Genomic DNA, 14,757 nt, shown 5'->3' on the forward strand with positions numbered 1-14,757 from the left:
GAGTTATACTCATCTTAAAGGCATCTCCAACGGTGAGTGGATTTTGATTTTTTCTTGTGTTTCAAACCAAATTTCTTAATTTTTGGTGACAAAAGATAAAATAAGAAAAGCTGGGAAAAATCTTCATTGCCCTAAAGAAACATTTGCTACAAAATAAAATTTCATTTAATTTTTTTATTAAATTGATAATATAAGTTAGACTCAACCTAAAGTCAATATATTTTTTCTATAAAAAAATATTTTAAGCCATTAAAAAAAACTAAATTAATCTTTTTCAAAATTAATCCCATATGACTGAAATATATCTAAAGGAGAAATTTAACTTTTTTTTACATTTTTAAATTTTTTTTATTAGTAAAAAGTATAAAAAAAATATTTTCAAAATATATTTGTTTTTTGGCCATTAAACTCGTATATTTAAAGTATGTATGATCATCAAAATATTTTTAAAAAATGAAAAAAAAAAAAACTCATATAGATCTTAATGGATATTACATATCAAGTGCCTATGTGGACATCTTAGAGAATACCGGCCTTTTGTCTCTTTAATTTTTCTCCTTTACGAAATTAAATAGCTGGTAATTAATTTTAAATAATTAAAAAATGATGGTAATAAAAAAGTGTCTTTTATTTTCACCATCATTAAAAAATGAGTCTCTTTAAAAATATCAAAAGACCATACTTAAAATTATTTTAATATTAACCACGTGACATATCACGCGGTACAGATTTTGCGTGATATACCAAGACTGTCATAAAATCTGGTTCCGGAACATGAGCTTGCGATCATAGGAAGTATTGTGACAATTAGCCACGTCATCTCTTATTTTTTAAAAATCATACAAGACTTTCATCGAAAACCTCTCAAAAATATTTATACTATGTCAGTGTCATATAAAAATAAATAAAATATCTCTCTATTGTTATAACTTCTTTTCGTTTCATCATATCATACTCAGGACTACGATACCATAATAAGATATTGAATAAGATATTCAATTTGTCATCCAGATATTTACAATTCAATCTCTAATTATGATGTATTTATAAAAAAAATTCTCCAAATGAGATGTGTACCCAACCTTCTGAGTTATCCGACAAATGTACTTTTCGATTTATCCTGATTATCAATAGAAAAATTCTATGGAACCTGATGCGGTGATGATGAAGGGCCCCACCCCGCTGCTACATGCCATAGTGGAGGTCAAAGGAGGTCAAAGTCAAGGCGATCAACGTGCATAGGGCATCGGCCGGTCGAGCGAAGTACACCCGAACGGGAAGAAGGATCTGATTTACTGTCGCCCTCGACACAAGGAGCATTCAAAACAACCAATGCTCAAGGGAGAACGACGCGCAGAAGCTGAGCCGAACGACTATCCCGCTCGGGAAGGCAGCGAGGCCTGGCATCAACAGGGTTCAACTTCGGCCGAGCGGCTACCCCCGCTCAGCCTGACAATAGAATCGACATCAGCCGAGCACGCGGACAGTGGACTTCCAGCCGAGCGGTCATCCCACTCGGCTAAGCAATAGAGAATGCGACAGTGGACTTCCGACCGAGCGGCTATCCCGCTCGCGCCCGACAGCAGATAGCATGAGGACAGCAGAGTTCCGGCCGAGCGACTATTTCGCTCGGCCAAGCAACAAGCACAGCAGGTTATCTTTTGATATCCGTTTGGGAGCTAGTGTCGTTGACAGGCGGCATGGTCAGACAGAGGATCGTACGGCGGAAGCTTCCACTATCACTTCAGAGATATGCTCGACCCGTTAAGGTACTATGTTAGGAACACTTTACTGACACGTCTTTTCAAGAAAAGCTTTGACATATGTGTTCACTTGGGGAAGCATGTACGCGCGCTACCGAAACTCTATATAAAGGGGGGTCCAAGCATCGGCGGAGGTACGTGTTACATGTGATATTTACGGTTGTGCTATAGTTCTCGTTGCTTCTTCTTCTTGCTTCGCTGGAGACTAACTTGAGCATCAGAGGGCCATCGCCGGAGACCCCTTCCCTACCTCGGCATTGACATCGGCTGTGTTGCAAGTCAGAGCAAAGTCTACAAGAGGTCAGCGAGAGCGCCACATCGCCAGCATCCATCTCATCGACTTACGGATATGATCATATTTGGCGTCGTCTGTGAGAACGTCACCTGCATCCAAGCCGAGAGGATGGAAGACGTTGGATGACTTACCACCATGACACTCACTCAGGAGGAGCTTGAGATGCTCGTTTAAGCTCGAGCAGCAAAAATGATCGAGCAACAACAACAACAGGCGTTGGTCGATCAGCTAGCGTCGCAACCTGCAACATCGACAGCCAATAGGTGAACAGGGCAAGAAGACCGAGCGGAGCAACTCTCCGTATGGGGACAAAACCGAAGGTCGACTGACACACAGGGGAAAGCACCGCCCGCGTCAATCCCCTTCCATCGAGCCTTGTTCCAGACCTCCTCGGAGATAGCCCAAGCGCATTAGGAGCGGGGATCATCTTCAGACGATGCTCCCGTTCGGGATACACGGAAAGGTAAAGCGCCCCGAAGCGCCACGTCTCCCGAACGGATCAACAGGCAGTTCTCAGAGGAGATCTTATAAGACCCTCTGCCCCGACGCTACACCCCGTTGGCGATCGGGACGTACAACAGGTCGATCGACCCAGATGATCATCTGGATCGGTTCGATAATGAAGCCACGTTGCACCAATACATGGACGGAGTGAAGTGTCGTGTCTTCCTCACGACTCTCTTCGGATCGGCGCAACGCGCTAGTTCAGAAGACTATCGGATGGCTCCATACGAAGTTTCAAGGATTTTCGAGCCATGTTCCAACATCACTTCGCCAGTAATCGACACTACCAGAAGACAAGCGTCAGCCTCTTCACCCTGAAGCAAGGGCCCAAGGAAGTGCTCCGAGCGTACATCTAGCGCTTCAATCAAGTGGTCATAGACATCCCCTCGGTCTCGTCCGAGAGCATGATGAATGCCTTCACCCAGGGGCTCGTCGAGGGAGATTTTTTCCGATCACTCGTCAGGAAGCCGCCCAAGGACTTCAATCACATGCTCAAGAAGACCAACAAATACATCAATGTGGAAGAAGCCCAGACAGCCAGAAGAAAGGAGGCATTGACTGAGCGTCAACCGTCAAGCAGTCATCAGCCACCCAAGGGACCAAGGGCTGAAGGAGCACGATCACACCAGGAGACCAGGGCACATGCCGTACAACATGTGGCGTCCGATCGGCCTAAGGCATCGAAGGTCAAGGTATGGACGCCTATGTTTTATTCATTCCACCAGTCGGTGACGCACAACACACGGGACTACCGAGGACTGACATTGATCGTTAGTCGACTGGCCCCAAGAGGATATTGTCGTCGATCTCCCTCTCCCGATCGACAACAAAGGCATTGATCCATCGGGCGGTGAGAGAAAGAAAGAAGGGAGCCTGAGGGTCATCACCATCAATGAAGGGAGGACACTAATCCCTCCAGGATCTCGGCCGAACGAAATAGGTCATTCGCTCAGGAAGAAGAAAACAGGTAGAACACTTCCCGAAGAGAGATAGGCATAATCGTCGGAGGGCCAACCGGCGGTAAATCCAACCGAGCCAAGAAGTCATACGCTCGGCGGTTGGAGATCCATGTTGTAGGATGCATTAAGGAGAAGGTCGAAGGCCCCCAGATTAGCTTCGGCCATAGAGACTTGGAGGGAGTAGAGATCTCTGATGATGATGCTCTGATCATTAGAGCGGTAATCACCAACTACACTATTCACCGGACCTTCGTCGACACGGGGAGTTCGATGAACATCATCTTCAAAAAGATGTTTGATCAGTTGCAGATTGATCGAAGCGAGCTACTGCCCATGGCGACCCTGCTTTACGGATTCACAGACAATGAAGTTTTGCCAATCGGCCAAGCAAAGTTGGCCATCTCGCTGGGAGAAGAGCCGTTGAGGAGGACCTGGACCACCAACTTCATAGTGGTGGATGCACCATCAGCCTATAATGTTATCTTGGGTTGACTGGCCCTCAATGAGTTCCGGGCGGTGGTGTCAACTTACTGCCAGAAGATAAAGTTCCCAGTGGACGATCAGGTGGGCGAGGTCAAAGGTGACCAACTAGCTGCTCGGCGCTGCTATGTGGAGATAGTTAAGACTGAGGCAAAAGCCGCTCGGAAGACTCCGCGGCTAGAGGTAAACGCTATCACTGAGAAGCCTCCCACTCTGGTATATGAAGAAAAAGAGGAGGTCCAAATCCATTCCAGTCGAGCGGAGGCAACAACCTTCATCGCCGCTGATTTGGAGGACGAAGAGGGAAGGCAACTCGAGAGGCCATGGAGCGCCAACCATCCCCAACCCTATAGGACTGGATGAGAGGTATGCAAGTGAATACTTTTTGTATCTTTTGTATGTCTGCCGAACGCAGGGCTAAGTTTGAATAAAAAGCAAAGGCCTCTTGAAGTACATCTTTCTCAACAGTCGAGCAGCGACCTTAAATCCGGGATCATGTAAATCGTCGAGCGACGACGTTAAACCTGTGTCTACATCAAATCGTCGAACGATGACGTTAAACACAGGTCTACATCAAATCGTAGAGCAATGACGTTAAACGCGGGTCTACATCAAATCATCGAGCGATGACCTTAAACCCTTGTCTCAATCGATGGTCGAGCAGCGACATTAAACCCTTGTCTCCATTGACTGTCGAGCGACGATCTTAAACTCGAGTCTTTGCATATTCTTCATCAGCAGTCGAGCATCGGCCTTAAACCTTTGTCTCTATCGACGGTCGAGCGGCGACCTTTAAACTCTTATCTCCATCGATGGTCAAGAAGCAACATTAAACCCGAGTCTTCGCATATTCTTCATCAGCAGTCGAGCGGTGCCTATAAACCCTTAAGTTAGAGACTCCCGCACCGATCGACCAGGTTTGAGTTATATTAAAGCCACAAGCTCTGGAAGTCGAGCGGCGACTATAAACCCTTAAGTCAGAGACTCCCGTGCCGATCGGGGCGGGTTTTGAGTTGTATTTAAGCAACGGGCTTAATGTTAGAAACTCTCCTATCTCCCGCATTCAGGGTCGAGCGATCTTCACTAGTCTCGGACCAGCTTATCAAATCTCATATCTCCCCCGTTCAGGGTCGAGTGGTCTTCACTAGTCTTGGGACAGCTTATCGGATTCCTCATCTCCCTCATTCGGGATCGAGCAGTTCTCGAAAGCTCAGTGAGCGGGCAACCATCGATGAATATCCGACCGTGGACCCGGACTACGAAGTCTTCAGAATATAGCGAACATTCGACGCTATTCTTTAAAATACTCCCAGGGTCGAGCGGGAGATCGCGAAATCATGGACTCCAAATACTAGAGGGGTCAATTGGCTGATAGAATAATTATGAATGAGGCCAAGAGCTTTTGCAAATAATCAGAAGGAGTCGAAAAACATGTAAAGAGGTAAAGCTCGTCCGAATGGATGAGCATGCATTTAAACTTCAAAATTTTTGCATTTTAGAGGAACACTCAACCTCACTCAGGAACGCTCGACCTCACTCAAGATAGTCCAGAGCATTGTCAGGTAGAGCGACAGTGAGCTTGTCCCAGCTTATGACATTGCTGGTCAGGTCAACCGGCAGATGACCTCCCTCGCACAGCTAATCGATCGTCCCGTCAATCGTCAAGTCAAATAGTCGAAGGGTTCGGTCGGCGACTTTATCGTACAATGCATTCGAGCGAATGTAGGTTTCCTTCCTATTCTCAAACCTACTCGACTCAGTGTCTTGGTAAATCTTTAGAGTCGCTTGGGAGCCCTCTAGCTCATCCTTGGTGATGGCCAGTGTAGCATCCTTCGAGGTAATTTGGCCGCGAAGAGCCACTTCTTTGGCCGAGCGACTGTTCCACTCGACGATCAAGAAGTCCTCGGCCTCCTTGAGCTTTTGGGCAAGGGCCGGGCCTCTTTATTCTTCTCGTCGAGGTCGATGATGGCCTGGTTCTTTCGCGCATTCGCCGACTCGATCTTATTATCGAAGGTGGTGACTTGCTTATTGAGTCGCTCTAGGATAGTGGTCTGCCTGGCGCTCTTAGCCCGTTCAGCCTCAAGCAGTTTGTCGCTCTTCTCCAGAGCGGCTTGAAGCCTGGCCACCTCGACGTCTGTCTTTTCCTGAGCGGCGGAGGATTGACCGCTCAACGCCTTTAACTGCTTTACTTCCTCCTCAAAAAACTCGAGCCTGTGGCACATGGCCAGGCTCTCCATCTAGTACTGCGGACAAGCAAGAAGGGGTTAGCACCGAGAGGAAGTAAGGTAAGAAAGTACAACAAAGGGAACACTTACCCTAGTGGGCATCTGGGTGTGGTTGTTCGCGAGCACGCCCGGAGGCATCATCGCCGCACGAGCTCGGGCGCCCACCCAGATCTTAGTGAGCGGTCCCTAGATGATTATCTGATGCTCGGGGCCTCGAGACCCTGTGCTCAGCTCGTTATAGTCTTCGATGGGCAGATAGAGGATATCCGTTATGTGGTGTTGGCCGCTCGTAGGGCTGTAAATGAACCAAGCGTTCGTGAACAAGCTTGGTGTTCGGCTTGGTAAGAGCTTATTTATGTTCGTTCAATATACATTAGATTAATTAAACAAACAAGCTTGAATAGCTCGTTAAGCTAAACAAACAAGCTTGAACACATATGTGTTCAGCTCGTTAACGTTCGTGAACAACGTTCGTGAACAATGTTCGTGAACAATGTTCATGAACAATATTTATTAATAAAATTCTTTTCAATATGCTAAATAAACAATAAAATAAATAAATAAATTTAAATTATCAATCTTAATAACCAATCAAACAATTAAAAGTTTCAAACAATCAAACAAGCTTGGATTGAGAGCTTGATAACATCTAAATGAACCAAGCTCAAACCAAGCTCAAGCCAAGCTCGAACCAAGCTCAAGCCAAGATTGAATTGAGAGCTTGATAACATCTAAACGAACCAAGCTCAAACCAAGCTCAAGCCAAGCTCGAACCAAGCTCAAGCCAAGCTTGAATTGAGAGCTTGATAACATCTAAACGAACCAAGCTCAAGCCAAGCTTCAAACAAGCTCAAGCTCATAAAAAATAAACCAAGCCAAGCTTGAACACTCATTTCAAAAGCTTGGTTCATTTTAAGCTCGGCTCGGCTCGGCTCGGTTATCTTATCAAAAAAGCTTGAACACCCCAAAGCTCGGCTCGGCTCGGCTTATTTACAGCCCTAGCCGCTCGAGGTCGATTATGGCGAGGTCGCCCAATCGGAAGGGCGAGACGCGGACGCCGGATGGATGCATGACTTTTGATTTGAGGGCTTCGAAGGTGGCAGCATGAAGGCCACCGGAGGTGTGGTGAGGGTTCCCTACAACAGCTCAGCTAATGAGGGAGTCTGGTCAGATGATGTAGCAGCCACAGTTTCTGGAATGGGGGTCGACATCTCAACCTACTCGGCAGTCCTCACCCCCTAGGAAGCGGAATGCGACGCCTTTTTCTACGAATCAACGACTCTCTTGAGGAAGCCGAGCCTGACTCTCCCTAAACTTGGACAGATTTTAGCCACTTGGGAGGCTGTTGTGAACCCTCAGCCGCCCCAATACTAGGAGTCCGGCTAGTCGTCCCTTCGCCCACCACAACGGGCGTCTCCTCGCTCATGCTGAGCGGATCTCTTGTGAGTCGACCGCCTGTAGGTCGCGGCTCGGCAGTTCTTCGACGACCACCACATTGATCGCGGCGTCTTTGAGCTTCACCCTGCCAGCCAAACGTGCTCGCATCATGACTTCGGCTGTAAAAGAGAAAGAAAAATCAGTTAGCATTAAATGAGGAATTAGAGAAGCTTCATACCTAGGCTGGTCGGTAGCCGGGTGCGGATCGGACTTAGGCTGAAGATATAAAAAACATCCTCCAACAGTAGCTTATGGATGCCGTATTTATGACCAGCTTGTTGGTTGCTACTCGGAAAACCTAACGGTTTCACTGTACAAAAATTTTGTACAAAGGTCTGAACCTTTTCCTAGCTACCATGTGTTCTTTTAAATTAAACTTGGATCGCCTGCAGAACTTAACACGTTTGATCCTAAGTTTAATTTATTTGTTCTTTTAGGTTTAGACTTGGATCTCCTGCGGAACTTAACACGTTCGATCCAAATCACCTAGGTCACGAAGATAATTAAATATCTATTTCGAAAATCGGCTTCCAGTACTGCATGGCGAGGCACACGACCTTCTTGGATATGAGAGCAACCACCACCGACTAGACAAAGCCTTTTAAGGAAATTAAATATTTAACATTCCCATAGTAACCCTAGGTTAACCGCTAAGAACAATCAAACCATAAGGAAAAGGAAAAATAAAAGAACACAACTTCGAAAACTAGAATCGCATGCCTCTTGTATTTGGTATTTTTACAAAGAAACAAAACTAACATGATGCGGAAAACAATTATTAGTTATACCTTTCTTTGTGAATAATGACCTCTTGATCTTCTACCGTATTCCTCTTCTAATCTCGGACGTTGTGTGGGCAACGATCTTCCGAGACGAGAACCACCTAGCACCTTCGTCTCCTTCCTTCAAGTTTCGGCCAAGCACAAAACTTCTAAAGGATGAAGAACCTTTTCCACCAACCAAGCTCCAAGGGATGCAAGCTTTCTCTCCTTCTTCTCCTAGCTAAGATCCGGCCACCACTTGATCTCCAAGAAAGATGAGAGGTTCGACCACACCAAGGAGAGGAGAGAATTTGAAGAGGCCGGCCACAACAAGGAAGAAAAGAGGGAGAAAATAGAATAGAGGTTGTGTCCATGAAGGCACCCAAACCCCTCTTTTATAATCCTTAGCTTTGACAAATAAAGAAAATTTAATAAAACCTTCCTTAATTCTTTTGCCATTGAAAAAGAAAATTTTAATTAATTAAAATTAAAATCCTTTTCTTAGTGTATATGGCCGGCCACATCAAACAAGCAAACAAGGAAATTTTTCGCTAGAAAAATTAAAGCTTCCTAATTTGCTTCCAGAAAAATTTTAAAATAAAATTTCTCTTTAATAATCCCTTCATGGTTGATGCTATAAAAGGAAATTTCTATAATTTTAAAATTTATCTTTTCAACATGTGAATGATTTATAAGGAAAGTTTTTACCAAAATTAAAATTAACCTTTTAATCTACAAATAAGGAAAGAGATTTAACTCTTCTCTTAATCTTTTGTAGAATTTTATAAAAGGAAATATTTTAATTTTTAAACTCTCTTTTAAATCATGTATTCCACATAAGAAAAAATTTAAATTTAAAATTCCTTTTCTATTTTTAATGGTCGGCCACACATAGGTTGAACCCATGCTTGAGCCGGCCACAATCAACATGGTTTGGCCGACCCCTTGCTTGGGCTCCAAGCAAGGCTTGGCCGGCACCCTTTTGATGGGTGTGAAGGTGGGTATAATACTCTATAATTAAAATGCTACGATAGGGACCGAGAGGAGGAATTGGTTTGGTCTCCCGATAAAATTAAGCATCCCGTGTTCGCCCCGAACACACAACTTAATTTTATCAATAATAATTTATTCAACTAGAGAACTATTATTGAACTACCGCACCAATCCCAAATTACATTTTTGGGCTCCTTCTTATTATGATTGTGTTAGTCTCCCTGTGTTTAAAATGTCGAATGTCCACTAATTAAGTGAGTTACTAACAACTCATTTAATTAATATCTTAGTCCAAGAGTAGTACCACTCAACCTTATCATCATGTCGGACTAAGGCCACCTGCAGGATTTAACATGACAATCCTTATGAGCTCCTCTTGGGGACATTATCAACCTAGATCACTAGGACACAGTTTCCTTCTATAATCAACAACACACACTATAAGTGATATCATTTCCCAACTTATCGGGCTTATTGATTTATCGAACTAAATCTCACCCATTGACAAATTAAAGAAATAAATATCAAATATATGTGCTTGTTATTATATTAGGATTAAGAGCACACACTTCCATAATAACTGAGGTCTTTGTTCCTTTATAAAGTTAGTATAAAAGAAACGACCTCTAATGGTCCTACTCAATACACTCTAAGTGTACTAGTGTAATTATATAATTAAGATAAACTAATACCTAATTACACTACGACCTTCCAATGGTTTGTTCCTTTCCATCTTGATCGTGAGCTACTGTTTATAATTTATAAGGTATTGATAACATTATCTTCTATATGTGACACCACATACTATGTTATCTACAATATAAATTAATTGAACAACTACAAACAAATGTAGATAATTTGACCAAATGTGATTCTTTATTCAAAATAAATGTCTACGAAAGCTTTGGCTTTTAGTATACACTCTAACACAGCTAGCATGGAAGCTGTGTTCAGGTAGTCCGATCGGCTCTTGTAGCTCTTCAGGAGAGGCTGAGGCACCACTTCAAGCTGCCAGCTAGTCGGGAAGTCTGGCCACTCGGGAAAGCCCATGAAGAAAAAATATTCCTTTTAGTGCTTGTTGGAGGTTGACATCCTGTCGAAGAATACTAAACCGACTCGAGACTGGAAGAGGAAAGTCCCTGGATCGGACAGTTTAGGGTGATAAAAATAATGAAGGATCCGGGGGTAAGAGGAATGTCGTGCAGACGGAATAGGACGATGACTCCGCATAGCAGCCGAAAGGAGTTTGACACAAGTTTTGAGGAAGGGAAATGCTAAAATATTTACAAACTGCTGGAATAAAAGGATGAAGGGGAAACCACAGACTAATGATAAATTGGTCTTGGAAGAAACAAAGGCAGCCAGTCGGTGGAGAATTGGGCCGAGCAGACGAAGAAGGCAGAATGATCTGATGGTCAGGAGGGATTTCAAAAACATCTCGCAGGCTCTCAACGTCGCCCCATCAAAGCTAGACTCCATGAATATGTACCAGGGTCCAAGGACAGAGGCAGACGACTGCGAAGAACTTGCCATCACAAAAACAAAACAAAAACAAAAACAAGAAAAAGGTTAAGGGGGAGAAATGCGATCGAAGAGAAAGGTTGCTGGAATGTCGCCGGAACAGAAAAAAAGGCTGAAAAGCACGAAGGCGACCGCGATTGGAAGAAAACTTACTGTGAAGGAGGTCGTCGGGGAGCGAGGGATGCATCAAACAGAGGATCGCCGTAGAACGAAGAAAACAGGAGCAGATGGGCGTTGGAGAACTCGAACTCGAAGAAGTGTGCGAAGGAAGCGACGCGGCGGGCTTATAAGCCTCAGGCTCGCCCGACCGGAGCCGTCTAATCTAGGTCGCGGAAACCCAGGCCAAGATCTCACCGTTGAATTTAAACAGTCAAACATCACATCACGCCTGCCACGTCAGGCGTGCGGCGGTAGCGGGCGTGACACGTAGCGCACTACCACGGGTCGACAATTTATGAAGGCGTGAGAGGGTGCTCAGCCTTAATGAACGGGGATTTGCACAGCTCCCAAGAAATTTGGGTGACTTTAGCCTGGCTCGCACTCGCCCGAGACATCCCAAGGTGAATTTTTACAAGTGCAAACTTTCGTCGTGCCGATCGGATCGAGGGAGCATACTTATGCTCGAGCGACAAGCTTCAACAGGCCGATCAACGAGGATCGGTCTTATCTCGATCAGGAGACCACCCCGTGTCGAAGGCCGATCGTGAGGAAACCTACTTGGATAATTGTCCAGTCAGTCAGACTACAACCTCCTTTGACTAGATTTGAGGGGGAGGCTTGTGATGTGATGATGATAAAGGGCCCCACCCCGCTGTCACGGTGGAGGTCAAAAGAGGTCAAAGTCAAGGCGGTCAACGCGCATAGGGCATCGGTTGGTCAAGCGAATCACGCCCCCGACAAGGAAGAAGGATCTGATCCACTATCGCCCTCGACACGGGGAGCATTCAAAACAACCGACGCTCAATAGAGAACTACGCGCAGAAGCCAAGCCGAGCGGCTATCCCGCTCGACAAGGCAGCAAGGCCTGGTATCGACAGACTTCAACTTCAGCAGAGCGGCTACCCCGCTTGACCTGATAATAGAATCGACATTAACCGAGAACGCGGACAGTGGACTTCTGACCGAGTGGCCATCCCGCTCGGCCCAGCAATAGAGAATGTGGCAGTGGACTTTCGGCCGAGCTGCTATCCCGCTCGAGCTGCTATCCCGCTCGGCTTGACAACAGACAACATGAGGACAACAGAATTCCGACCGAGCGGCTATTCCGCTCGACCAAGCAATAGACACAGCAGACTATCTTTTGATATCCTTTTGGGAGCTAGTGTCGCTGACAGGCGGCATGGTCAGATAGAGGATAGTATGGTGGAAACTTCTATTATCATTTCAGAGATATGCTCGGTCCGTTAAGGTACCGTGTAAGGAACACTTTACGGACACGTCTTTTCAGGGGAAGCTTCGAGATGCGTGCTCGCCTGGGGAAGTGTGTGCGCGTGCTACTGAAACTCTATATAAAGGGAGGGTCCAAGTATCGGCGGAGGTACGCGTTACATGCGATATTTACGGTTGCGCTACAGTTCTCGTTGCTTCTTGTTATTGCTTTACCGGAGATTAAATTGAGCGTCAGAGGGCCATCGCTGGGATCCCTTCCCTGGCTCGGTATTGACGTCATCTGTGTTGCAGGTCGGAGCAAAGTCCACAGGAGGTCAGCGAGAGCGTCACATCCCAACATCCATCTCATCGACTTTCGGACAGGATCAAAACCTAATCAATCACCCTTAACTAATTAATGAGACTAACTGAATATATCATATTTATTTATACGTCCACTCATGTTTATTTATAATTTTATTTACTATATATATATATAATATTAATTAATATTTGTAATTATATTAATATTTTAAATTCTATATTTTTATTTATATAAAAATAATAATTTGATAAAACATAAATAAATATTTAATAAAAATATAAAATAAATAAATAAAAAAAACATTAAACGGGACAGCGAGCTTGCATATCAAGAGGAAGAATGTAAATTATCTTTACCGTTTATTTTTTAAAAAAAATATAAATCCGATTTTAAAAATTTAAGATTAATTTATAAAAAAATTATAAACTCATAGTATAACCATGTGTTATAAACTCCTATTACTAGGACAGTAAATGAACCAAGCATTCGTTAACAAGTTTGGTGTTCGGCTTGATAAGAGCTTATTTATATTCATTTAATATACATAAGATTAATTAAATAAATAAATTTGAACAACTCGTTAAGATAAACAAATAAGCTTGAATACATATGTGTTCAACTCGTTAACGTTCGTGAACAACGTTCATGAACAATGTTCATGAACCATATTCATTAATAAAATTCTTTTCAATATGCTAAATAAACAATAAATAAAATAATATAAAATAAATAAATAAATTTAAATTATCAAACTCAATAACTAATTAAATAATTAAAAATTTCAAACAATCAAACAATATTAAATTAAGAGTTTGATAACATCTAAATGAACCAAGCTCGAACCAAGCTCAAGCCAAGCTTGAATTGAGAGCTTGATAACATTTAAACGAACCAAACTCAAGCAAAATTTCAAACAAGCTCAAACTCATAAAAAAATAAATCAAATCAAGTTTGAACATTCATTTTAAAAACTTAATTTATTTTAAACTCGACTCGACTCGACTCGATTCGATTCGATTCGATTTAATTATCAAATTAAATAAACTTAAACATATCAAAACTCGACCCAACTCAGATTTATTTGCCGCCCTACCTATTAGGGTGCATTTGGTTCTGGGTTATTCTTGATAACCTTGGTTATCCATCCAAGGTTATCAACAAAAATCTTGTTTGGTTTAGGTATTTGATGATTCCCAAGTAATGTTACATGCCCGACACGTCAGCAAAAGGGTAATGCAGCCCGGAATCGGAAAACCTCAGAAAACTAAGGTTTTTCTTGATTCCGGGGTTAACGAATTTTTTTTTACCAAAAATACCCTCCGATAAAAAAAAAACATGAAAAAAAGAGAAAAAATGTAAAAAAAATATTAAAAAAATGTAAAAAAAAAAAAAAATGTTTTAAAAATTTTATTTTTTTAAAAAATAAATAATTTAAAAAATAAAAAATAAAAATTTTAAAAATAACAAATAAAAATTTTAAAATTTTTAAAAATAAAAAAAAAGTAAAAAAAATTTATAAAAATTTTAAAATTTAATTTTTTTTTTAAAATTTTAATATATATATATATATATAAATTTAAAAATTTTAAAAATAAAAAATAAAAAATAAAATAAATAAATAAAAATTAAAATTAAAAAATTGTAAAAAATAAAAAATATAAATATAAATAATATAAAAATATAAAAACACATAAAAAAGTAAAAAATATATCAGAAAAAGAAAAATAAAAAAACATTAAAAAATAAATAATAATAATAAAACTGAGGGTAATACGGTAAAATATTAAACTAGTGTATTTATTAAAATCTTCAAACAAATAAGTTTTTGTTGCATTACCTAAGTTGAACCAAACAATAATTGATTATATTTTATTCCCTATAATTTTGATTATGTGATTACCTGATAATTATATAACTAAAATTATACATGATAATTAAACGTATCCTTATAGATAGGGCATCTCTAACTGCGGTTAATTATATCGTTGTGTGTAGAGTCTGTAGACGCTGCTGCACACCGTTCAATTACCGCCACAGATGCACCTTCTGACATTTTTATTTTTTCTAATGCTAGCGGTTATTAAATGGTGTGTGGACGCTGGACAGCATTGTACAACGGTAGGTGG

The sequence above is a fragment of the Zingiber officinale genome, chromosome 6B, assembly GCF_018446385.1.
Source record: "Zingiber officinale cultivar Zhangliang chromosome 6B, Zo_v1.1, whole genome shotgun sequence".
In the NCBI taxonomy this organism is placed as follows: Eukaryota; Viridiplantae; Streptophyta; class Magnoliopsida; order Zingiberales; family Zingiberaceae; genus Zingiber; species Zingiber officinale.